Source organism: Chlorocebus sabaeus, unplaced genomic scaffold, assembly GCF_047675955.1.
Source record: "Chlorocebus sabaeus isolate Y175 unplaced genomic scaffold, mChlSab1.0.hap1 unalloc_scaffold_240, whole genome shotgun sequence".
NCBI classification, from domain to species: Eukaryota; Metazoa; Chordata; class Mammalia; order Primates; family Cercopithecidae; genus Chlorocebus; species Chlorocebus sabaeus.
Window position 1 is genome coordinate 243,972 of NW_027327527.1, and position 23,356 is coordinate 267,327.

Here is a 23,356-nt window from a genome sequence, read left to right on the forward strand (position 1 = left end):
TGACCGAGGCGGGGCATCCTTTCCATTGCTGGGGCCCACATGTAGCTGTGGGTTCCTTTTTCATGACCTGGAGAAGCTGCAGTTCACCCTGTGCTCTGCCTCAGAGATGGGAGGCCACACTGCCCTCAGTGGGTAGCAGAATTCAGAGCCTTAGGTGGCAGGGGCCTCAACTGAGGTCCCTGAAGGGTCTGCTCCTTCCTGAGGGGAGCCAGTGGGGAAGGGAAGGCTGTTGTAGGTTTGCCTCGAGGAGGCGGTGGTTGCACCCTCTGCCAAAGTCCCTGGAGCAAAGGCACGTGGCTCTCCAGCTGCCCCGGAGGTCAGAGTAGTGGCTGGGAGGGGCTGTGTGCCTCTGCCGGTTGGGGGAGAATTCTTAGCTAATCTAGTGTAGTCAAGTGAGACATTTGCCTCTAAATCATATTTATTTTTTTTTAATTCCAAGATTTTACAGATGAATAAGGAGACAGTTTGTATTGAAAATATTTTTTGCATGTGAGCTTGAAACAGAGAGTCTGTTTAAATCTAGGTTTTTTCCTTCCCAGTAATGCCTCCTTTCATCCCAGATTTTCCAACAGGAAATGCGCTTGTTTGCTCACCTCTGGGAGGGGGCTTTGGCTAGGAACCCACCAAAGCCAGCAGGCATCAGTGGGCTGCTGGAGCAGGCTGGCCTTTGTTAACCCTTTAGGAACTGTGGGCTTCAGGTTTTCAGACCATCCAAGGTGAAGGTGGCCAGAGGGACCTGGAAGATTTCCCGTCCTTCCTGCAGGGATGATCCGTTTCCCTGCACGGAGCTGGGTACATGGGTACAACACCCCTGTCCTGTGCCGTCGGTGGCTTTATGAATTTTGCATAGCAGCTTTTGAGCTGATCAATAGCTCTGATTGGCTGTTGAGGATTTCATGGATTCCTGTACCTCACCGGGGGGCCCAATACACTGACAAAAGTTACATTTTTGTGTGTGTGTGTGTGACTTGCAGGAATACCTCCACCTTGCCTGGGCCTGGAGCCACAGGAGACCCTGCCAAAGGTGAAGAATGTTCTGGAACAATGCAAGACCTGTCCAGGCTGCCCCCAGGAGGCAGCGTCCTGGGGTCTCTGTGCAGCATCCAGCAACGTGAGCTTGCAGGAGCCTGAGGAGCCCTCCTTCTTCTTGGAAGCTGAGGACCACTGGGAGGACCCAGAGGCCCTGAGCTCACTGCTGCTGTTCCTGAACGCCCCCGGGTACAAGGCCAGCTTCTGTGGCCTGTACGATGTGGCACTGCCATGGCTGAGCGGCATGTTCTGCAGCTTTAGCGACGAGGAGGAGCTGACTGGGTGCCTGGCATAGGCCTGAGGCGTGGCCAAGAAAGCTGGCCTCCTCATGGCCCTGGCCAGGCTCTGCTTCCTTCTGGGGCGGCTGTGCAGCAGGAGGCTCAAGCTGTCCCAGGCCCGGGTGTACTTTGAGGAAGCACTTGGGGCCCTGGAGGGCAGCTTTGGGGACCTGTTCCTGGTGGTGGCTGTGTACACCAACCTGGCCAGCATTTACCCACATCTGCAGCACGGAGGTGGAGGGAGAGCTCCTGTAGCTGGTGCTGCAGCAGGCGGTGGGTGGCCAGAGCCTGCAGGCTGAGGCCCGGGCCTGCTTCCTGCTGGCCAGGCACCATGTGCACCTCAAGCAGCCCGAGGTGGTCCTGCCCTTCCTGGAGCGGCTGCTGCTTTTGCACAGGAACTCGGGAGCCCCAGAGGCTGCGTGGCTCTCAGACTGCTCCCTACTCCTGGCTGACATCTACTCCTGGCTCCTACTCCTGGCCGCAAGTGTCTGCCCCACCTGGTGTTGAGCTGTGTCAAGGTGGCCTCATTGAGGACACAGGACTCGCTGGCCGGCTTGCTGAGAAGCGTGAACCTGGTGCTCCAGAACGCCCTCCAGCCCCACAGCCTCCACAACCAGACTTCCCACTACCACAGGCGAGCACTGGCCTCCCTAACCCCGGGCACAGGCCAGGCGCTGCGCGGCCTTCTCCAAGCCAGCCTGGCCCAACTGTACAGCCACCGTGGCTACCACGGCCCAGCCATCACCTTCATGACACAGGCGGTGGAAGCCAGTGCTGTTGCCAGAGTTCGTGCCATCCTGGACTGCCTGGTGGCCCTGGCCTGGCTGCACGTGCTTCATGGACAGAGTCCGGTGGCCATGAACATCCTGCAGTCTGTCCAGGATGCAGTGGTGGCCAGCGAGGACCAGGAGGGTGTGATTGCCAACATGGTGGCCGTGGCTCTGAAGAGGACAGGCCGGACGAGGCAGGCAGCTGAGGGCTACTACTGCGCCCTACGGGCGGCGTGGGACCTGGGCCACCGGAGGAACCAAGCAGTGGTGCTGGCCAACTTCGGAACCCTGTGCCTGCACGCGAGTGCCAGCAGTCTGGCCCAGCACTACCTCCTGGGGGCCGTGCGGCTGTTCTCGAGGCTGCCCTGCAGGGAGTGTGGCCGGGACTTCGCCCACGTGCTCCTGTAGCTGGGCCTCCTCTGCACCCGTCAGGGCCCGGCCCAGCAGGGCAAGGGCTACTATGAGTGGGCCCTTCTGATCGCCGTGGAGATGGACCATGTGGAGAGTGAGTGCCCCAGTTCCTCCTGTGCGCCTTCTGGGGCCACTCGGGTCAGGGCACACCTGGGGTTTGTGATTCAGAAACAAGTGTTGGATTTTCCACCATCGAAAGTGCTGAGTCATGGGCAGCAGCAGATGTTGGCAAGTGCCCTGGAGACAGGCGGTTCCCATGCAGGGCCAGGCCCTCTGTGCCCTACTGAGGCAGCCAGTTCTTCCTGGTTTGCCCAGGGACCATCCTGCCTTGAGCACTCAAATTCCTACATGCTGGGAATTCCTAGACATAACCCTGGGATCAAGGCAGGCTCTGCTGTGATGGGACTTGGGGCCCCTCCATGAGCCAGGCCCTGAACACCAGTTCTTTTGCCTGTGTTATCTGCTTGGTGTGTTGGCAGCCTGCGCACCTGTCATCCTACTTGACAGAGGACACAGGGGCGGGTGATTGCCCAAAGCTGCAGAGCAGTTCATGCAAAAGCAGCTGGTTGTGCAGAGTGTGCCAGGCCCCACCCACAAATGGGGCTTGTGGGGTCCTCGGGTGGCAGAGACTGAGCCTAGGAATGTGAGCTTCAGGCCACAGAAGCTACAAAAGGGTGAGTGGCGTGATGGCGGGGCAGCACTTGGCCCTGGGTTAGGGAAGTCTCTTTAGTCAAGGACCAGAGAGTTGAGAGGATTTAGTCAAGTAATAGGTGGTGGATGAGGGACTGGTGGTGGGGGAGGGGCTGGTGGTGTAGCCTGTGTGAAGGCCCAGGGCTGAGCGAGTGGGGGTGAGTGAGCGGGGATGAGTGGGGTGTGAGTGGGGGTGAGTGAGCGGAGGTGTGATGGGAATGAGTGAGCATGAGTGTGAGCAGGGATGAGTGGGGTGTCAGCGGGGGTGAGTGAGTGGGGGTAAGTGAGCGGGAGTGTGAGCGGGGATGAGTGCGGTGTGAGCAGCGGTGAGTGAGTGGGGGTGAGCGGGAGTGTGAGCGGGGATGAGTGGGGTGTGAGCGGGGGTGAGTGAGTGGGGGTGAGTGAGCGGGAGTGTGAGCAGGGATGAATGGGGTGTGAGTGGGGGTGAGTGAGTGGGTGTGAGTGAGTGGGAGCGGGGATGAGTGGGGTGTGAGTGGGGATGAGTGAGTGGGGGTGAGTGAGCGGGAGTGGGAGCGGGGATGAGTGGGGTGTGAGCAGGGGTGAGTGAGCAGGGCTTCTGCAGGGAGGTGCAGAGTTGGGAGTGGTTGGGTTGGGTGCTGGATGGTGAGAAGCTCTTCTGGAGAGCTAAGCAGGGCCTGGGGCCTCAGGCTGTGGCTTGGCCTTTTCCCCAAGAGCACTGGGGAGCCATGGAGTGCTATCGAACAGTCACTGCAGACTGAGCAGTGAACAGACAGTAGGTGGGCAGGGTGTCCGAAATCTAGGCCGCAGAGGATAGATGAGGAAGTTGAGTCCAGGGAAATGGCTGAGACAAGGGATACTGTTGTGGATCCCCTCTGTCTTGCAGCGCTTTGTCATGGCATAGTGAGACCACTCAGAGGTGCCTCCTATGACCTGGACCAGAGCCCCAGGGGCTGTGACCAAACCTTCCCATTTCCCAGCACAGGCCTGGCACCCACTCCTGGCCCTAGGAGGGATGAGATTTTGGAAAGGACCGTGTGAAGGGGCCCCGGTCCCACACATCTGCCCAAGGAGGGTTAGGGGGTTCAGACCCAGGCTTCTTCCCCAGGGGCATTCTCTGACTGGAAGGAGACCCTCCAGGAACCCAGCGCCCCAGCCCCCACTGCAGCCTCCGGTGGCTCCTGGCACAATAGCCTGTGGTACCTCCTCCTACGAGGCCCTCCCCGGGGTGCTGGGGGATTCAGACTTGGAAATGCAGGCCAGGGAACGGGGATCATGCTTCCCTGTCTCCCCACCCTGCGCTGAACGGTCGAGGAGACCGAGGGCGGGGCTGGTACCCCACATGCTTCCTTGGGGTCATTTTTGAGTCACTTTCGGTACTTTGTGTCCTTCTAGGAGTTTGGTTGTTGTGTCTAGATGGTCTGGTTTCTTGGTGTAAAATTGTTCGTAGTGTTTTCATGGATTCTTTTTATTTCTGTCAGATTGGCAATAATGTTTCCTCTTTCATTCTGATTTTAGAAACTTGGGTTTGTAATTGTTTATTTATTTATTTTTATTAGAGATGAGGTCTCATCATGTTTCCCCAGGCTGGTCTTGAATGCTGGCCTCAGCGATCCTTACCCCTCGGCCTCACAAAGTGCTGGGATGACAGGCATGAGCCATGGTGCTCAGTCTCTGATTTTAGTCATTTGTGCCCCATCTTTGTTTTCTTGGTCAGTCTGGTGAAAGATTTGTCAATTTTGTTATTATTTTCAAAAAATCCACTTTTGGTTCTGTTGATTATCTCTTTTGTTATTCCATTCTCTGTATTTTTACTTCCCATTTCCACTCTCACGTTTATTATTTTCTTCCTTTTATTTACTTTGGGTTTAGTTCTTTTTCTCACGGTGGAAGGTTAGGTTTTTGATTTGAGATTTTTCTTCTTTCTTTGAATGTAGACATTTACAGTTATAAATTTCCCTTTCAGCACTGCTTTAGCTGCATCTTGGAATTTTTGATACACTGTAATTTTTTTTTTTTTTTTAAGACAGAGTTTTGCTCTATTGCCCAGGCTGGGGTGCAGTGGTGCAATCTTGGCTCACTGCAACTTCTACCCAGTTTCCAAGCCACTCTCATGCCTCAGCCTCCCGAGTAGCTGGAATTACAGATGTGCACCACCCCACCCGGCTAATTTTTTTTTTTTTTTTTTTTAATAGAGACAGCATTTCACCATGTTTCCCAGGCTAATCTCAAACTCCTGGACTCAAGCGATCCTCCTGCCTCGGCCTCCCACAGTGCTGGGTTGAGAGGCGTGAGCCACCGCGCTGGCCCGGGCTGTGCATTTGTTTGCATTCTTCTCAAATTAGTTTTCAGTTTCCCTGATGGTCTCTTTGACTCACTGGTTGTTTAGGAGTGTGTAATTTCCGCATATTTTTGAATTTCCCACATTTCCTTCACTGTCGATTTCCAGTTTCGTGCCAGTACAGCTGAAGAACACCTCTGCTTTGGTCTCAGTCCTTCTCCATTCACTGAGGCTCGTTTTGTGGCCTGGCACATGGTCTGTCATGGGGAATGTCCCATGGGTGCTCGAGAGGGTGCTCGAGAGGGTGCTCGAGAGGACTGTGTTGGGAGGACTGTGTTGGCTGTTGTTGGGTGGCGTATGTGACAGATGTCCATTCGGCGTACCTGGTTTCCTGTGTTAATCTCCGGAATGTTTCTGACAGTAGAAAATCAGAAGCTTCCCACCGTTCCCAGCGCCCTGGCTTTGGGAGAGGCCAGTGAGCCTCTGACTTGGGAGCCTGGTTGCATGAGAGAAGCATGTCTAGGAATGCCAGGGGCCGGCTTTGAACCCCATTCCCCCAACATGATGCCATGTGTGGCAGACATGACGCTTGGCTTTGCTCTCAGGGTTCCATCTGCGACAGGGGCTACTTGTGCCCCTGGCCTCATCAGCTCAGGCTGAAGGCGGCCCTGGTCCTGGCCACAGGGGCTTTGTGAAGCAGAAATAGATGGCCTGGTGCAGGGGCTGAGCCTGGCCAGGACCTCGGCCCTGGGAGTTGTAAAGAAGGCCGGCCTGTACCATGAGCATCTGCACCAAGGTGTGCCCATGTCACGGTGTGCTCGGCGTCTGCCCTGGCACAGGTGCATGGCCTATCTGCGCTCAGTCTCCCTGCCTATGGGGCCCAGGCTCACAGAGGTGTGAAAGAGGCAAGCAGGGGCCTCCGAGCCCAGCCAGCCTTGCTTCGATGCTGGGAGACTAACGTCTTCCATTTTGTCTTCTGCCCAGGCCAGCTGCGGGCCATCCAGTGGCTGTGCTACTCCTACAGCGCCGTCATGCCCAGCGAGGCCCAGTGTGTCATCTACCACGATCTCCAGCTCTCCCTGGCCCTCAAGGTGGCCGACAAGGTGCTGGAGGGGCAGCTCCTGGAGACCATCAGTCAGCTCTACCTGTCCCTGGGCACAAAGTGGTAAGGGCTGGCTTTGCAGTGGTAGAGGTGGAGGCGGGCAGGGCAGGGAGGGGGTCACAGGGAAGCTGGCCCAGGGCGCCAGCAGCCCCTCTCCTTTTCATCATTTGGTTCCTTGGCATCAGATGCTTTGAGCTGGCGGGCCTGGGGTCATCCCAGGGCTGTTGCTGGCCTGTGAGTCCCAGCTTGAGCCTCCCTTGTTGGGTCAAAGGTCACCTCAACCCCAGCAGAGGCAGTAGGTGCACTCTGGGCTGTTCTTCCTACTATGGTGGCTTTTGTCATCTGACCTCTGCCTGCCCCGAATCTTCATTCCTGGCCATCATCTGTCCTCTTAAATGTGACCACAGCAGCCACCTGTGGCTTCTCTCCCACAAAAGACAGAGCCAGTGTGTCACCTGCTTCCCTGGGGCAGGGTTTCAAGGTCTCACATCCCATATGTGGCCTACTCAGCTTCTCCCAAGCATCCTGACCTGGTGGGGTAACCATGGCCCTGGCCACCCCACCCACAGGGCCTGGTGACATTGATGCAGTCACACCCCTTCGAGTGTTGGACTTACTGAGAGAACAGGGAAGAAGCCAGATTCCGTGGGGACCTGGAAGACTGGCTACAGTCTTGGCCTCAGGTTCACAGAAGGAAAATGGGCCAGTGTGCTAGAGCCATGTATAGTTCCTGGACAAGTAGAGCAGCATCCATGTCACCTAGGAGCTTGCGGCAAGTGGGAGTTCTAGGGCCTGCCCCAGGCCTGTGGAGCCGGAAGCTCTGGGGGCAGGACCAGCAAGCTATAAGGACAGGCCTCTGAGTGACTATGATGCCTGCCCACATTGAGAACCATCGGCCTAGATAGCCTCTGAACACTAACGGCTCCTGGTGCGTCTGGAGAAGACACAGGCCATGTCTGGGAGGCAGGGGAGATGGACTAGCACACCCCTCCTGCCACAGGGCATCATGATGCTCGATTCCCTCAGATGGATGTCGTTCATCTTTTCCATGCCATGTGTGTTCACCCTGGCCCTCCCAGCAGCCTGGGAAGGGCAGAACACTGCACACACAAGAGGGCCGTTCCCAGTCTGCACATTCCAGATTCATCTGTCACCAGACCCACGGGAGGAGGCAGACTGGTTCCAGGAGGATGAGAGCCCTTGTTCTGACACCTGTGTCTGATTCCAGGGCCTGCAGATCCTCTCTGGACTACACCAAACGAAGTCTGGGGATTTTCATTGACCTCCAGAAGAAAGAGAAGGAGGCGCATGCCTGGCTGCAAGCAGGGAGGATCTATTACATCCTGCGGCAGAGCGAGCTGGTGGACCTGTACATCCAGGTGAGTGGCAAGGGATGCAAGAGGACCCCTGTGCTGTTCACTCTCTGTCCATCCACCCATCCATTCATCCTTCCATCATCTATTTACCTGTTCATCCTTCCATCCATCCATCCATCATCCATCCATCTGTCCATCCGTCCATCATCCATCCATCCTTCATTCATCCATCCTTTTATCATCCATCTATTCACCCGTCTATCCATCCATTCACCTGTCCATCCACCCATCCATTCATCCTTCCATCATCTATCTGTTTACCTGCTCATCCTTCTATCCATCAATCCATCCTCCATCCACCCATCCATTCTTCCATCATCTTCCCATACACCTGTGGGTCCTTCCATCCATCCATCCAATCATGCATCCATCCATCCATCCTTCCATCATCCATTCACCTATTCGTCTTTCCACGCATCCATCCATCCATCCATCCATCATCCATCCATCTGTCCATCCATCCATCTATCATCCATCCATCCATCATCCATCCATCCTTTTATCATCCATTCATTCACCTGTCCATCCATTCACCTGTTTGTCCATCCATCCATCCTTCCATCTATCTTTCCATCATCCATCCAACTGTTCATCATTCTATCCATCCATCCATCCATCCATCCATCATTCTTCTGTTCACCTCTTCGTCCATCCATTCACCTCTTCATCCATCCATCCATCCTTCCATCCATCCAGCCTTCCGTCCATCCATCCTTCCATCCATCTTTCCATTATCCATCCAACCATCTTCCATCCATCCATGATCCATCCATTCACCTGTCCATCCATCCTTCCATTCATCATCCATCCTTTTATCATCCATCCATCCATTCACCTGTTCATCCATCCCTCCATCCATTCTTCCATCCTTCCATCCTTCCATCATCCATTCACCTGTTCATTCTTCCATCCATGCATTGTCCATCCATCCATCATCCATCCATCCTTCCATCATTCATCCACTTGCCTGCTCATCCTTCCATCCATCCATCCCTCCATCCTTCTATCATCCATCCATTCACCTGTTCATCCTTCCATTCATCTGTTCATCCTTCCATTCATCCATCCATCATCTATCCATCTATCCATCCATCCATCCATCCATCCATTCGTCCATCCATCATTCATTCATTCCTTTATCATCCATTCATTCAGCCACCATCCATCCATCTGTTCGTCCATTCATCCATCCATCCTTCCATCATCCATCCACTCACCTCCTGTCCATCCTTCCATCCATCCATTTATCCATTCATTCATCCATCCATCCTTCCACCATCCATCTTTCCATCATCCATCCATTCATCTATTCATCCTTCCATCCATCCATCATCCAACCATCATCCATCCATCTGTCCATTCATCCATCCATCCTTTTATCATCCATCCTTCATCCATTTATCATCCATCCATTCACCCATCTGTCCATCCATTCATCTGTCCATCCATCCATCCATTCATCCTTCCATCAACCATCCATTCACCTGTTCATCTTTCCATCCTTCCATCCATCCACCTGTTCATCCTTCCATCCATCCACCATTCATCCATCAACCATTCATCCATCCATCATTCATCCATCCATCCATTTATCCATTCATCCATTTATCCATTCGTGCATATATCCATTCGTCCATATATCCATCCATCATCCATCCATCCTTCCATCAACCATCTACTCACCTCCTGTTCATCCTTCCATCTATCCATCATTCATCCATCTATCCATTCATCCATCCATCCTTCCATCATCCATCCATTCATCTGTTCATCCTTCCATTCATCCATCATCCATCCATCCATCCATCCACCGTCCATCCATCCATCATCCATCCATCTGTCCATTCATCCATTCGTCCCTTCATCCATCCATCATTCATCCATCCTTTTATTTATCCATTCACCCGTCTATCCATCCATTCATCTGTTGTTCCATCCATCTGTCCATTCATCCTTCCATCATCCATCCATTCACCTGTTCATCCTTCCATCCATCCATCATCCATCCACCCATCCATTCATCCATCCTTCCATCATCCATCCTTCCTCCCATCCATCCATTCACCGTTCGTCCATCCATCCATCCATCGTTCATCCATCCACCCACCCACCAATCTACCTATTAATGCATCCCTCCATTCATCTATCTGTCTATTTGTTTATCCATACATTCGTCTATCCACCATCTATCCATCCACATGTACATACATCATCTACCCTCCACCCATCCATACATTATCTACCCACCCATACATACATACAGATATACACACATCATTCCACCCATCTATCCATCCATCCATCCATCCATCCATCCATCAATCTATCCACACACCCATCCATCCATCCATGTGTCTACCTCTCCTCATTCATTCATCCATCCATCCACTCATTCCTAAGCCACTGCTGAGCACCTGTTGTGTGCCTTTTCCCTCCCTCCAACTGGTTCCCTCACATCCTCCCCCAGTGGCCAACATCTTCTCCCTGAGGGCAGAGGCGCGGCCCCTCACGGTGCACAGCACCTGCTGGTATACAGCACATGCTCAAATAATGTGACCACTCAGTTAACACACAGAAGAACTTGCTCCAAGCGACACGTGGCACATCTTACAAAATGAATCTATCATAGTGGCTGTTTTCAGAGGCTTTCCGAAACACAGTGTGATCTGGTACAAATTGTGAAGCCCACGAGCCTGGTGAAGCTTTCATTATTGAGCACCTGCTATATACCTCCTTGAGCTGAGGAGAGGGAACAAGAGCTCATGGCCAAGAGGGGACCAGGCCCACCCACAAACACTGCTGATGTGGCAGGGATGTAGCAACGCATAAAGGAGCCAGGGACTGGGCTCCCAGCAATCTGGGGGCCACGGAGACTGGTTTGAGTGCAGGGGTAGTGGGCTAGGGCTAGTGCTGTTGGTAGGATTCACAGGTGTCAGGGTCCTGGGCTGCAGCTGCTCAGTCACCTCCCAGCACTCAGGTGCATCAGTTCATTGTCCTCATGCCAGTGGTGGGGGCAGCCCTCATGCACAGGGTCTGAAAAATGCTCAGGTGTACCTGTAGTGTGTGAGAGGAAGGAGCCTGGCAAAGGTGCGCGTAGCCACCTCGCTAGGTGTGGGTCTTGAGGGAACTTCTGTGTCCTTTCAGGTGGCACAGAATGTGGACCTGTACACAGGTGACCCAAACCTGGGGCTGGAGCTGTTTGAGGCAGCTGGAGACATCTTCTTCAATGGGGCCTAGGAGCGGGAGGAAGGCATGTCCTTCTACCGGGTGAGCTGGCCTGTGGGCTGATGTGGGTGGGCCTCAGTGGGGCACCCGGAGGGCTGAGGCACAGGTGTGGCAGGCTAGTGGCCTCACACCTGGAGGCAGGGCCACCCATGCACATGATGAGTTTCCAAGTGGTCTCACCAGGAATGATATTGACCATGCCCCTGTCCGGGACAAACGCTCGGGTCCTGGCCGTGACAATGGCTGTATCCTTGTACCTGATGACCTCAAGCAACCATGAGTGGGAAGTCTTGTCCCCATCTTCCAGATGAGGAAACTGAGGCTCAGAGAGGCACAGGGATATGTCAAAGGACACACAGCATATCAGTGGGAGGCCCAGGTCTGCATGTACCCCGAAGTGGGACGGCTTCTCCCTTCCTCTGAGGTCACGGTGTGGCTCAGCCCTGGGCACAGATCAATGTGGCATTTTTAGAGCAGAGAGGAGTGCTGGCTCCCCCCAGTCAGACCCACGGTGCCCAGGTGGGAGAGGCTGGTCTGAGGCTCTCAGGTGTAGCTGGATGGGCCTCAGGTGACTCTTCAGCCCCCAACTTGGGTGTCTGAACTGTGTGTTATCCCAGAGCACAGAACTGTGTCGAGATGCAGGGGTAGCTGGGGCCTGGGAAGTTCCAAGCACATGTTTGAGCTCTGAGGAGGGCGCTGGTCAAGGTGGGTGCTGCGGGAAACCTGACCCCACCTGCCTGTGTGGTAGGACCGGGCCCTGCCCCTGGCAGTGACTACGGGCAACCGCAAGGTGGAGCTGCAGCTACAGCTGTGCAACAAGCTGGTGGCACTGCTGGACAAACTGGAAAAGCCCTAGGAGGGCATGGAGTTTGCCTACATGGCCCTAGCACTCAGCATCACTCTGGGTAAGTCCCCTCAGCCCCTGCCCTGCCAGGACCCACACTTTGCCAGAGTCCAGCCTCCAGGTCTGCAGGCCAGGAGCTGAAACAGCTGCTGGATTTTCCTGGGCTCCTGTCCAGGCAGGCAGATCTGCCCACCTGGCTTCCCCGTCCGGCTGTGAGGAACAACCCGAGGTCTCTCACACAGTGCACAGCTCCCTGCCTGACTGAGTTCTGCTTCCTCTGCCTGTTTCCACTGCTGACCACAAGGGCCGCCCAGTGTGCCCTCTGCCTTCCAGACATGGCAGGCATCTCGTTGGTCCCTGTATGTGCCAGGCTGAGTGGCACATTCCCTTTCTCTTGTGCCCTTCCCACCCTCATCAACCACACGGCTCTCTGGCTGATAAAATCCCAGTTCCCCTTCCAGCAGTCTGCCCCTTAAGACCAGGCATCCCCTGGTGCTGTGCCAGGGTCGTCTGTCCCTCTCCAGAGACAGGGAACCCTAGGCAGGCCACATGCCCCAGCGCCTTGTGCCCCGTGGCGCAGTACACAGTAGGTGTGCAGCTGACTCCCCAAGGTAGGGGGCTCTGATCGTGACACACCCAGCAGGAGTCAGATGTCACGTCTGTGGGTTGCCTGGAGCTGGGGTGCCCGGGAGCACCTGAACTGCATGGCTTTTGGGCTCCCCTGGTTAAAAGCAGTGAGCAAAGGCAGGTGGCTATGTGTAGACACAGAGCTGGGCCATCCAAGTCCGACGTTGCCAAAGCCTCACAGTAGACAGGGGCAGGCCTTATTAGTTCTGCTTTGCAGATGGGAAAGTGAGTCTGGGAACCTGGAAGGGACTGGCCATAGCTGCCCAGGTGACCACAGGTGCCTAGAGGCAAGCCAGGTGTGCTGCCCGGGGTCTGCATACCTGCTCCTGAGGGGCCTGTGCCCTCCCTGCCCCAAGGAGCCATATCCTCACACCTGTCCCTTTGGCCTGCACCCCAGGGGACCGGCTAAACGAGCACGTGGCCTACCACCGGCCGGCCGCCCTGCACCATTGGCTGGGCCAAGGCAAGCTGGCGGAGCACTTCTACCTCAAGGCCCTGTACCTCTGCAACTCGCCGCTGGAGTTCGACGAGGAGACCCTGTACTACGTGAAGGTGTACCTGGTGCTCGGTGGCATCATCTTCTACGACCTGAAGGTGGGTGGGGAGGGGCAGGGCTTGGGGTGTTCCCGGCCCCCTCGGAATGAGATCTCCACCCAGACCCCAGAGGCCTGGGTTCCAGCCTTCCTTAGGAATGGCCCAGTGGCCTCCCTAGAACTCTGCACATGGCTGGAGGAGCCGGCAAGGTTAGGAGACACAACCCAGTTCCCAAGATGGCCAGGCCCCACCCTCAGGAACTCAGTCTCAGCCAGGGAGGCTGACACATGAGTGGGCAATGGTGGCCTCTGGGTAAAGAAGGGGGATTGTAGTCAGGGGGGCCCTCCTGGAGGAGGTGACACCAAAGCTGAGTCTTGACAGTCAAATGTCAAGTTGCATTTAACAAAGAAAACAGGGTTGGGAGAAGGACATTTCAGAGGACAGCAGCATCCTCACATTGAATCCACGTTGCAAGATGTAACCCAAATCCTGGCACCTCCTCTAGGAAGCCTGCCCAGGGTGCCAGCCTGCACTGAGCAACTCCTTCCTGGAGTCCCGAGACACCTTGAATCTTCACACCACCCAGGAAGGGTGGGGTGGGACCAGTATCTTACCATTGGGTTCAGAGACAGGGAAACCCCAGCTCAGGGCAGGTGCAGTGGGGCGAGGCCCCAGCCAACCAGGCTGAGGCCTTGCTGGGTCGGGTGTGTCTCGAGGGGAGGGGCTGTGCTCCCTCTGCCCCAGCCCTGCAGGGGTGGAGAGCTGGGACTGGCAGACTCAGACCTGGGGTGTGTCCACCCCTCTGCCCAGCAGGCACCGCCTCTCCTCAGCATTGCACTGGCACCGTGTCAGTGCTCCTTATGGGCTGAGGGGCCAGGGCACTCCAGTCCAGGGGCCGAGATCTTGGGGGCCTTCGGACAACATGAGGAGCTGGGTCAGCCCTAAGACCCTGCCCCGTATCCCCCACAACAGGTCTGGGGCTGCCCGGGAGGCCTCAGCTCAGTGCTGGCGACACCTGATTGTCCGAAGTGGTCCCTGTGGCCTCCCAAGTCCCAGCCAGACATGGAGGTGCCAGGTGTCAGGCCCAGAGGGACGCTGCTCACCGCTCGGGGGCTCGCCTGGGACCCAGGGGGACGGACCTCCCAGAAGAGGCCTTTATCTCTCTTGGTGAAGCCTGCCGCCCACTGCACCTGTCCAGGAGAAAGGAAAGGGCCAAGTAGTACCTGAGAGGCCAAGTCCACGGTTGGGGTCGAGGGGCAGAGGCCTCCTTCACCTTCTTCCCATGCACAGTCCTCCTTCCCATGCACAGTCCTCCTTCCCATGCACAGCCCTACTTCACCTCCTTCCCATGCACAGTCCTCCATCCCATGCACAGCCCTCCTTCACCTCCTTCCCATGCACAGTCCTCCTTCACCTCCTTCCCATGCACAGTCCTCCTTCCCATGCACAGCCCTCCTTCCCATGCACAGTCCTCCTTCCCATGCACAGCCCTCCTTCCCATGCACAGTCCTCCTTCCCATGCACAGCCCTCCTTCCCATGCACAGTCCTCCTTCCCATGCACAGTCCTCCTTCCCATGCACAGCCCTCTTTCCCATGCACAGTCCTCCTTCCCATGCACAGCTCTCCTTCCCATGCACAGTCCTCCTTCCCATGCACAGCCCTCCTTCCCATGCACAGTCCTTCCCATGCACAGCCCTCCTTCCCATGCACAGTCCTCCTTCCCATGCACAGCCCTCTTTCCCATGCACAGTCCTTCCCATGCACAGTCCCCCTTCCCATGCACAGCCCTCCTTCTCATGCACAGTCCTCCTTCACCTCCTTCCCATGCACAGCCCTTTTTCACCTCCTTCCCATGCACAATCCCCCTTCCCATGCACAGTCCTCCTTTCCATGCACAGTCCTCCTTCACCTCCTTCCCATGCACAGTCCCCCTTCCCATGCACAGTCCTCCTTTTCATGCACAGCCCTCCTTCCCATGCACAGCCCTCCTTCATCTCCTTCCCATGCACAGCCCTGTGGGCCTCATCGTGAGTATGTTGTCAGCACAGGCCAGCTTCCCACAGGGAGGCCCCCTTGGAATTCCCCAAGGGCAGCTGTCTTTCCAAGGCTACACCCTCCTCATTGTATAGGAGGCTCTGGACCCAGGGCCCAGAGGAGTCAGAGAAAAAGCCAGGCTGGATGGAGCCTGGAAGGCTGGCAAAGAAGCAGGGGTAAATGGACATCTTTGCCAATTGCCTCTAAAATGGGGTCCCCTTTAGTCTACATGTGAGAGTGAGCCCTGGAATAGGGTGGATTAGGTGTGTCCTGGCTCAGCCTTCCACTCACTAGCTGCTGCACACACTACAGGCACATGGAAATGCACACGCAAATGCACACAGGCACAGACACACGCACACACAGGCATGCACACAGGGACATGCACACACAGGCACACAAACACGCACAGGCAGACGCAGAGACATATGCATTGGCTGGCTCCTTCCTGTTTAGTTGGGAAGCCCCCACCCCTTCAGGAGGCCTTTCCCTTCCACACCCCGGCTGAGTCTGGGACCTCCTGGGCTCCCTTCTGCCACAGCCCGGGCCACCCTGTGTGGTCAGTGTTCACTCCCAGGTCCCTCAGACTGGGAGCAAGGACGTTAGGCTCAGCCACGCACCCAGCACAGAGTCCAGTGTTCGGCTGGGCCGGGGGCCATTGGATGAGCAGTGGCGGTGACTCGGGGCCTTCTCACGCCCCTGCTCCGTGTGTGGGGCGGGACAGTGAGGGAATGGACTGCTGGATCTTGGACTTTGTCGTTGGCCCTGGGAGCCATCTTGAGATGGTAAAGAGGGACAGGCCAGGCATGGGTCTTAGAGAGGTCCCTTGGGTGACCCCGATGTGGAGGAGGTGCCTGGGGAGAAGCCGGGTGGGGGATGGGAGGGTCAAGGAGGAGGTCTGGGAGACGGCATCCCAACCCAGGGATGGTGAGTTTGAGCCAAAGATGCATTGAAAATGGGAGTGGATGTCTGGGGAGTCACACTCCGTCAATATTTCAGGGAACATTGCCAGAGAGGACACCTGAGAGATGGTTTTGTACCTGGCCTGGCCTGTGGAGGGCCTGGAAATGGTCAGCATGGACACGGGCGAGAGGGGAGCCTGGGTCACTCAACGCAGTGCCCCTGCTGTGGCTTAGAGCCACGGGTCCTGCATGGAACTCTCAGAGCAGGCAGGATCTGCCCTGACCTCAGCCCATGGGGAAAGCAGCCACTGCCTGCAGAGAAGGTGGCACTGGGGCAGGAGGCTTGGGGTGAGTGGGGTGTAGGGACAGTCAGGAAGGCTTCCAGGGGTGTCAGGGTCGTCCCCACCTCCTGCAGCTGAGACCACAGCAGTGTCACAGGCTTCGGGGCTCATGGGGTGAGCCAGCATTGGCTGGACATGTGGAATGACCTGGACACAGGAACGGCCTCTGGGAAGACAGGCTCCAAGTCCCCCTTTTGCTGACCATGACCTGTCCCCTTCAGGACCCGTTTGACGCAGCCGGGTACTACCAGCTGGCACTGGCAGCCGCCGTGGACCTGGGCAACAAGAAGGCACAGCTGAAGATCTACACGCGGCCGGCCACCATCTCCCACAACTTCCTCCTGGACCGCGAGAAGTCGCTCTTCTTCTACCAGAAGGCCAGGACCTTCGCCACAGAGCTCAGCGTCCGCAGGGTCAACCTACCTCCTCTGCCATTCTGCGGGTGGGCCCGCTGGTTGGCCCCCAGTCACCCTCGCTGAGGACAGCATCCGAGGGAGTGGGATTTGTGCAAGGAGGTTGATCTCCTGCCTCTCCTGGTGTCTCCCGTGGCTCATTTTCTGGGTAATGGAGGCATGAAAGCAGGGTTCAAATAGCAATAAATGTGGGGTTTTTTTGCAATAACATACCGAAGTTCCCATGGCATCCTTCCCTGTGTGCTTCCTGGGCTGTGTCTAGGGGCCAGCTCCTTCCCTGGTGGCAGCCCTCTGATCGTGGGGATGAGAAGGACCCTGAGTCCAACAGACCTGGGCCAGGTCACCATGAGCCTCAGTTTTCTTGGCGGCCAGAGGGGAGATGGTGGTGGAACTCCCTGGGCAGCTCCCTGCTCAGAGCTCTTGCTGTAGGCCTCGTGCCGCCCTTGCCTTTAACCTTCAGACCACTGTGATCGGATGTGGGGGCTGCTAGTGTCTCTGTTAGCCATTGAAGAAATAGAGGCACAGAGAGGTTAGGAGTCTGGCCCACCGTCACACAGCAGGTAGGGGCCGAGACACAGAGCCCAGTACACTGACCACCACACCACCCTGCCAGCCTGCAGTCAGGAAGGTGTCCCCCATTAGGACCCAAGGTCAGCTCCTGGACTTCTCTTGTGGTGTCAGGAGAGCCACAGGCCAGTGAGGGTAGTCCCTGGGATCCGTCACTCAGTGTCCTCTGCTCCCAGACTTGGTTGGGCCGAGCCTGGCCGGTCCCACCTCTGGCCACTGGTCAGCCCTGCGAGAAGTGAGATGCAGGGATCTCCGCCTGTGTAGACGCTGCTACCCAGTATTGAAAGCCTTATCTGGGCTGCCCCCCAGCCGTCCCTACATGCCCCTCCCCTTCCGGCCCCCGGCCCTCATCCCAGTCCCAGGAATCCCAGGATTTCCTTCTTGGAATCTCTTGGCCCCAGGGAACACAGCTCACACGGTCTCTTTGCCAGTTTACGGCAAGAAAACCGAGGTTCAGAGACGACGGGTGTCCCACGTGATTCTCACATACACTGCACTCTCCCAGGCCCCTTTTTTAAACACTTTAAATGAGGTGACTTTCACATCGCATGCAGTTAACTATTTCAACGCGATTAATGTGCTGGCATTTGTGCATTCACAGTCCTGTGCAACCACTCACGCCATCTAGTTTCAAAATGTGTTCATCTCCCCAGAAGAAACCTCCCATCCTCACTAAGCAGTTACCCCTCCTTGCTATCCCCCAAGCCCCTCGTTGAATGGAAGGGGAAACTGAGGCCCGGAGAGAGACTTGCCACTGGGCGCAGCTCTGATAATAAGGAATCAGGCACCCATCTGCTGGTTCAGTCCTGGGTTGGTTTTCCACCCAGCAGAGGTGACAGAGCCAGGAGGTTCTGGGACCCCATGCTTGCAACCAGAGCCCTGCCCCGAGCCTCCCCACCAGGGGGTAGCAGAGAGCTTTCCAGAACCGGCCGCGGGGCTGGTGGAAAGCAGCCGGTCAGAGCTGCTGACAAACCTCACGAAGACCCCAGATCGCTGTCTCTGTGGGTTGGGCTTGGGAATTGGAGAGGAGGCCGCATGATTGGAAACGTGAAGACAGCACGGCCTGGCTGGAGGAGCCGGAAGCGCCGTCACGTTGACTCAGGACACAGAACTCCTGCCCGCCGGGCCGGGCCTGCAGCCATTCTTCTCGGGGTGGGGTCCGCAGGTTCGGCTTGCTCTCGGCCCCCGACCTGCCTCAGAGTCCGGGGGGCTTTGGAACTCTGCCTCCCCATCTCCACCCACCCTGGCTGGTGCCATGAGGGGCCTGGATCCTGGGATCCTGTTCCTCTTGGGCAGCAGAGACTGGGGGACCAGAGGAGATGATGGGTCTTCAATCCCCACATTCAAACCCCAGCCCACCACTGACAGTCTGGGGGTTCGGGATGAGGGAGTTGATGTCTCTGAGCCCCAGTTTTGTCACCACTAAAATGAGGCCGACATACTGGTGCAGAGTGCCAGTCCCCGGGCTAACAGAGGCCTGTTTCCTACTGAAAATACCTCTTACTCCTAGGAACAGCTCCAACACTAGGGAACACTCAACCCAAGCCAATTTGTCAGAGGCAGGTGAACCAGAGCGACTCCATCTTGAATGGGGGCTGGGTAAAGGGAGGCTGAGACCTGCTGGGCCGCATTTCCAGGAGGCTAGGCATTCTTAGTCACAGGATGAGATAGGAGGTCGGCACAAGATACAGGTCATAAAGACCTTGCTGATAAAGCAAGTTGCAGTAAAGAAACCGGGCAAAGCCCACCAAACACAAGATGGCCACGAGAGTGACCTCTGATTGTCCTCACGGCTCATTATATGCTAATTATAATGCATTAGCTGCTACAAGACACTCCCACCAGCGCCATGACAGTTTAAAGATGCCATGGCAACATCTGGAGGTTACCCTACGTGGTCTCAGAAGGGAGGGCAGAAACTCTCAGTTCTGGGAATTGCCCACCCCTTTCCTCGAACACTCATGAATAGTCCAACCCTTGTTTAGCGTATGATCAAGAAATAATCATGAAAATGGGCAACCAGCGGCCTTTCGGGACACTCTGCCTATGGAGAAGCCATTCTTTCTTTTCTTTTCTTTCTTTTTTTTTTTTTTTTTTTTTTGACATGGAGTGTTGCTCTGTTGGCCGAACTAGAATGCAGTGGTGTGATCTTGGCTCACTAAATCCTCCACCTCCTGGGTTCAAGCGATTCTCCTGCCTCAGCCTTCCTAGTAGCTGGGATTACAGGCACCTGCCACCACGCCCAGTTAATTTTTTGTATTTTAGTGGCGACAGGGTTTTGCCATGTTGGAACAGGCTGGTCTCGAACTTCTCACCTCAGGTGATCCACCTGCCTCGGCATCCCAAAGTTATAGGATTCCAGGAGTGAGCCGCTGCGCCCGGCCAGAGTAGCCATTCTTTTATTCCTTTTCTTTCCTAATAAACTTGCTTTCACTTTATGGACTCGCCCCGAATTCTTTCTTCTGTGAGATCCAAGAAACCTCTCTTGGGGTCTGGATCGGAACCACTTTCCAGTAACAAACTTGCTTAACCTCTCAGACCCTTTGTCTCTTCATCTGTAACCAAAGACAAAGCCTCCCCCGAGGTTCCAAAAGTGTGGAGAGAACGCACGGGAAACGAGGGGCACAGAGTTGATGTGCAGAACCAATATCACAGACTGGGTGTCAAGCCACTGTCATACTGGAAGTAATATCATGCTCTCCCCCAAGTTATGAGGAACAATATCACAGGGGGGTGTGTACCTTCTCCGGTAGTGGGAGTAGTATCATCATCTCTTCTTTTAGATGACAGGAACGATGTCACAGGGTGGGTGTACACCCCGTGTGTTTTTGGAAGCAATGTCATTCTCTTCTAGGTTTTACGATTCACATCACAGGCGTGGTGTACACCCCTTGTTATACTGGATGGAGTCCCATCCTCTTTCCTTTTGTAACTTTAGAACAATATCCCATGGGGGTTGTATGTCTCTTCAATATTGGTAATATTACCATCTTCTCGTTTCCTGGATATAAGAAACAATATCACAGGAGGGGTGTACACCCCTTGCAATGTTGGTATTAATATCACCTCTCCTCTGTGATTATTAAGGACAAAATCCCAGGGTGGCTGTACGGTTCCTACTTTATTGGGAGTAATAACATCCATTCACCCCCTGGATATCAGAAACTATAGCACAGAAGAGTTGTCCACCCCCTTCGAAATTGTCATCCATGTCATCTTCTTCCCGCCTGGATATTAGGAACGATACCCCAGGTTTGGGGGCCGTGTACACCCACTGCGATATCGAAAGTAAAATCAGCCTCTTTCCCGCTGGATATTAGGAACTATATCACAGGTGTGTGTGCACCTTCTGGGATATTGGGAGTACTATCAGCCTCCAACCCGCTGCATATCAGGAACAGCATACAGGGGGCAGGGTGGTTACACCGCCTGCGATATTAAGAGTAATACTCTTCTCTTTCCCCTGTACATTAGGAACTACATCACAGGGGTCTGTACACCTTCAGCGATATTGGGATTCATGTTATCCTCTCCCCCATTGAATGTCAAAAACGATATCACAGAAGGGTGTACACCCCCTGCAATATGGCCAGTAACATCATCGTCTCTACCTTTGGATACTAGGAAAAACATCACAGAGGGTGTGTACACTCCCCTGCAATATTGGGCATAATGTTATCCTCTCTTCCTCTGGATATTAGAAACGATATCCCTGGTGGAGGGAGGTGGAGTACATTAAGAACAACATCACTGGGTGGGTGTACTCCCCCTGCGATATTGGGGGTAGTATCATCCTCTCTTGCCTAGGATATTAAGAATAATATCACAGGAGGGGTGTACAGCCACAGTCCCTGCGTTATTGGGAGTAATAGCGTCTTCTCCCACTCTAGATATAAGGAACAATATCCCAGGGTTTGTGTACATCCCTTGCGATATTGGGCATATTGTCATCGTCACCCAACGTGGGTATTGGGTGTAGTATCTCAAGGGGGTGTACACTTTCTTCGATATTGAAAGTAATATCATCCTCTCCCCTCAGGATCGTAGGCTAAATATCTAGGGAGTTTTACAACTCCTGCGATATGGGCAGTAATATCATCCTATCCCCACCTGGATGTTAGAAACTATATCACAGGTGGCTGTACACATCTTGGCATATTGGGAGTCTTATCATCCTCTCCCATCTTGGATATTATGAAAAATATGAGAAACGAGGTGTACACCCGCTGAGATATTGAGAGTAATATTATGCTCTCCTCTTCGGGATATTAGGAACAATATCACAGGAGGTGAGTACAACCCCTGCGATAATGGGAGTAATATCATTCTCTCCCCTTGAATATAAGAAACAATATCACAGGAGGATGTACGACCGCTGTGATACTGGGAGTAATATCATGTTATTCGGAACAATAGCACAGTGGGTGTGTAAAACCCCTGCCATGTTGCCACTACTATCATCTTCTCCATCCCAGGATATAAGGAACAGTATCACAAGGGGATGTACACCCCTGTGATATTGGGGATAATAGCTTCCTCTCCCCGGCTGGATGTGAGAGAAAATATCACAGTGGAGGTCGACGCCCCTTGCGATATTGGGAGTAATATCATCCTCTCACACCTTGCATAGAAGGAACAAGATAACCAAAAGGAAGTACACACACTGCGGTAGTTTCCATTATGTCATCCTCTACCCCCTGGTTATTAGGAATAACATCATAGAGGAATGTATACTTTCTGCGATATTGGGAGGAATATCATTTTCTCCCCACCGGATATCAAGAAGAAGTCTATTAATTAATAATATTAATAAATATAATAATAATTAATACTAATACTCGACATTAACAATGACAATAAAGATACTAAACATTAACACTGATTAAAAATGTTAATGATTAGTATTAATAATTAATAATAACACTATTAATAATAAAATAATACCAACAATTAATGTTACTTAAATCACTACTAACTGATGCTGGCAAAAAACCAATCATTAATATTAAAAATTAATATTAATAACTGACATAATTATTACAAATTAATTTTTGCCATCCATCATAATCTATTTAAAATAATTATCAATAATAATGGGAAAATATTAATTGAAAGTATTATTGATAATTATTACAATCGATTCTTGATGTTTCATAATTAATTATACCATTGTTACCTGAGAAATACACTGAGGGTGGAAACCCATCTGTGAAAGAGTTCATTATTTCCACAGGAGGAGACGATACTACTCACATTATGCAAAACAAGCTCTGAGACCACCATGACTCCCAATAGCCAAGGGGGGGAGAGGGGGTGGCTATTGGTCCCCACCTCGCAGGGGGGTGGCTCACCCCCCTGCGAGGTGGCTCCCAATAGCCAAGGGGGGGAGAGGGGGTGGCTATTGGTCCCCACCTCGCAGGGGGGTGGCTCACCCCCCTGCGAGGTGGCTCCCAATAGCCAAGGGGGGGGAGAGGGGGTGGCTATTGGTCCCCACCTCGCAGGGGGGTGGCTCACCCCCCTGCGAGGTGGCTCCCAATAGCCAAGGGGGGGAGAGGGGGTGGCTATTGGTCCCCACCTCGCAGGGGGGTGGCTCACCCCCCTGCGAGGTGGCTCCCAATAGCCAAGGGGGGGGAGAGGGGGTGGCTATTGGTCCCCACCTCGCAGGGGGGTGGCTCACCCCCCTGCGAGGTGGCTCCCAATAGCCAAGGGGGGGAGAGGGGGTGGCTATTGGTCCCCACCTCGCAGGGGGGTGGCTCACCCCCCTGCGAGGTGGCTCCCAATAGCCAAGGGGGGGAGAGGGGGTGGCTATTGGTCCCCACCTCGCAGGGGGGTGGCTCACCCCCCTGCGAGGTGGCTCCCAATAGCCAAGGGGGGGAGAGGGGGTGGCTATTGGTCCCCACCTCGCAGGGGGGTGGCTCACCCCCCTGCGAGGTGGCTCCCAATAGCCAAGGG

The 23,356-nt window shown here is 54.6% G+C and overlaps 1 pseudogene; it reads left to right on the forward strand.

Annotated features, from left to right (window-relative positions):
• Positions 1-967: 967 nt before the first annotated feature.
• Positions 968-18,278, forward strand: LOC103247662 (SH3 domain and tetratricopeptide repeat-containing protein 1-like; annotated as a pseudogene).
• Positions 18,279-23,356: the final 5,078 nt, after the last annotated feature.